Below are 3,760 nucleotides of genomic sequence, written 5' to 3'. Positions count from 1 at the left end.
CTTGAATTTTTAAAAATCCATCTTTTTTTTTTTTTTTTTACCTGTAGAACATGTTCATCTATGCCTGTATTTCAGCATTTGCATCATTGTTTCTAATTTTGAAAGTTACAACCAAAAGATAAAGCAAAACCACCTATGAATCTGCATATCTGTTCATTTCTGTTTGTGAAAAATGTCGTTAATTTGCTGATGTGGCAAACAAAGGTTAATTTTGCTATGCAAAAACAGAAGATAATCTGCTTTGCAATTAACTTTATAGTTCAATTGCATACAGGCAACATGCCATATATGAAAAAATTACTAACTGAACTACAAGTATTAAATCTTGAAAAATAAACAGTTTATTATAATTTATTTTATTTAACAATCTAGGAAGTTCGCAGCCATCAGCAGTTCCAGTGCTATCTTGGGTGCGATGGGAAATTCGGGAACCTTGGTGGAGCTGTTAGTATGGCGAACCTTGTAGGTGAAATACACGCAGACTTTCTAAGCACGTGTGAAGGGATCTCTCTGAAATTGACCTCACTGGTTTCATTTTCAGCAAACTGATCTGGGCCACTAACATGGCTTTTATTGTTCCTGATGTTAGCAGTGCAGTTTTCTTTACAGTAAAGTCGTGACCAGCAGATGTCAGTTTGACGTACACAGCATCAGGGCCCTCACAGCCACGACAGGTTTCCTCCTCTCCATCCGTCATGTTCTCATAAAATTCTACTTTGGTTCTATAGGAGCCTTAGTAGTTTCTCGTCAGCACCGCAGCAACTGCAGCCAAGTCCTTTCCTACCGCAGCCCCTGCTCTAGGCGCCTCCCTCACCCCAGCTGAAAAATCCATCTTCTAAGACTTAAGCCATTGGTCAACTATCTTCTTATGATTTCACTTGTCTGTTTTTTGGCTGCTTTGACATCTTCAGAATTCTCTTTTTTTTTTTTTTTTTTTTTTTTGGTTTTTTGGTTTTTCTCCAGTACTGGGAACCAAACTCACGACCTTGTGCTTGCCAGGCAGGCGCTTTGCCGCTGAGATAAATCCCCAGCCCTGCTTTGACATCTTTTAAACACTTCTGGGGTGGTTATTAGGGGTTGATACCAAGGCCTCCTGAATGCATCACCATACTTAAACACTTAAGCACTTTGTTTTTTTGTTTTGTTTTTTTGAGACAGGTTCTTGCTATGTAGTTCAGGCTGGTCTTGAACTCATTACATAGCCCAGGCTGGTCTCAAACTTGTGGCGCTCCTTCTGTTTTGAGATTACAGGCATGTGCTACCATGTCTGGCCAAACATACTCTGTTCTGTTTTGTTTTGAGACAGGGTCTCACTATGTAGTCCAGACTGGCCATGAACTCACCATGATCCTCCTGCTTCAGCTTCCTGAGTGCTGGGATTACAGGCGTGTGTCACCACACCCAGCAGCACATTCTTTTCTTTTTTTTTTTTTTCTCCGGTACCGGGAACTGAACTCACGGCCTTGCGCTTGCCAGGCAGGCGCTTTGCCGCTGAACTAAATCCCCAGCCCCGCACATTCTTAATCACTTTAAAAAGTTAAATGTGTTGCTGAGTGTGGTGGAAGATGCCTGTACTCCTAGCACTCTGGAAGGCTGGGGCAGGAGGACAACAAGTTTCAGCCCAGCCTGGGCAGTTTGGTAACTTAGTAAGACTCTGTCCCAAAAGAAAAAAGTGGGATAGGGGTATAGCTCAGTGCAAAGGCCCCAGTTTCCAATACCACATGCACACACACAAATGTTTAAAAATAGATATAGTACTTAAAAGCAATCTGTATGTGTGTGATTCTGGAAATTGTATTTGTGTGCAAGTTCTTGACCACTGAGCTATACCCACAGCCCCAATTTTACTGTGTTTCTATAACAGCACAGGTGTGTTCAAGGCAGTGTGAGAAATGCCATCCTTTCCGTAATTCGTGCTTCTCGCTTACTCTGTGAGGAATGGGGCAGATAACTATCAAGGTACGGCAGGCAGCTGTACTTACACTGACCAAGATTCACTCTGACTTATACTTTCTGACTTGCTGCTCCAGGACTGCTGAAAAGTCCAAGTCCAAAGTCTCCTCTGAGACTTAAGGCAAACTTTTACTTGTGAACCCCTGTAAATATCAAAATGTAGTTAGACATTGAGGACACACAAAGACCCAGGGTAAATATTCCTACTCCAAAAGTGGAGTAGAAACCAAAGGGACAAAATCAAGACCAAAGCCCTGCACAAGGTTCCATGTACACCACACAGGGCAAGTTGTGGCAGTGAAATGTGAACTCCAAATAGTTTGAGGGGCCCTTCCCCTATAGCACTGCAGCCATCATGGTTGCTCTCCTTGGCTGGTTATGCTCACTCCCTGCAGCTTTCCTCAGATATTTCATGTTCTTGGCTTCTCCTACATACTGGAGTCTCCACTGCACCTTTGGCTTCACACTCACAGCTTCACACACTGCCTGGCCTCCCAGGCCTTCTGAAATCTGGTTGGAAGTTTTCCTGACTCCACAACGCTTATATTCTGCATGCCTGTAAAACCAGCAGCACATGGATGACTCCAAGGTCAGAGCAGCAGCAGGCCCTTTTGCAATATGGCTGCAGAGACCTCCATATATCTGGATGATTCAGCACTGTGAACCGAATCCCTGGGCTGCCATTCTCAGCATGGTGCCTGTGGTGGATTGACAACTGGTAGTCAACTTGTAAACCCCAACTGAAATGAACCAATGTGGTGCTGAGTGTGGGAGGCCCACATGAGGGTTGTTGCCAGCAACAAAAGAGGCAGAACTGGAAAGGAAGAAGTTTATTTTTTATTTTTTTCAAAACATGGTGATAGGATATTAACAATGATTGTTATATTAAATAATGTCATCTTCAAAATGGTTGCACATATAACCAGATATAGGCATGTAAGATTGATCAAATAATTACACATTAACAGTTTCTTTCAATAAACCAACAGATATTAGTAGTACAATTACCCTAGCTATCTATATATGTATGTCTCTCTCTATATATATACATATTTTTCCCTCTTCTTTCTTTTTCCTCTCCCCTCCATCCCATTTGCTCCTTCCTATTTGAGCAGTTGCTTTTCCCTTTCACAATATCTATTGTACCTTTCAGATTTTATTTACTCTTTCAGGTTGTTACAGTAGGGAGGAAATATGATGTTTATACATCTGAATCTGATTTATTTCACTTATAAGTATGGTCTCTAGTTGCATCCATTTACCTATAAAAGTCTCTAGTTTATCTTTGTTTATAGCTGAGTAATACTCCATTGTACAAAAATACCACATCTTTTTAATCTATTCCTCAGTTGATGGACATTTGGGTTGTTTCCAAAATTTAGCTATTACAAATTACACTGCGATAAACATGGGTGCACATATATTGCTGTGGTATGATGTTTTCAGTTCTTCTGGAAAAATACCCAGGAGGGGAATAGCTGGGTTGAATGGGACCTCTACTCCTAGTTTACTGAGGAATCTCCAGACTGATTTCCACAGTAGTTGCACCAGTCTACATTCCTACGAACAGTGCAGAAGCATTTCTTTTCCGCCACAGCCCCTCCAGCATTTGTTATACTATTCTTTTATCACAGTAGCATAATTTTCACTGTATAGATAGTTTACTTCTTTTGTTAGATTAATTTCTAAGTATTTCAGTGTTTTGGATGCTATTGTGAAAGGTATGGTTTCCCTTATGTCTCTCTAAGTATGTTTGTTGTTTGTGTACAGGATAGGAATGCTATTGATTTTTGAGTGTTGACTTTGT

At 41.0% G+C, this 3,760-nt stretch overlaps 1 pseudogene; it reads right to left on the bottom strand.

Annotated features, from left to right (window-relative positions):
• Positions 1 to 360: 360 nt before the first annotated feature.
• On the bottom strand, positions 361 to 871 carry LOC102009848 (annotated as a pseudogene).
• Between the last annotated feature and the right edge of the window lie 2,889 nt (positions 872 to 3,760).

This window comes from Chinchilla lanigera, unplaced genomic scaffold (genome assembly GCF_000276665.1).
Source record: "Chinchilla lanigera isolate Chin_1 unplaced genomic scaffold, ChiLan1.0 scaffold00088, whole genome shotgun sequence".
NCBI lineage: Eukaryota > Metazoa > Chordata > Mammalia > Rodentia > Chinchillidae > Chinchilla > Chinchilla lanigera.
Note: the sequence above shows the minus strand (reverse complement) of the source record. Positions and strands in the feature narration are given on the sequence as shown.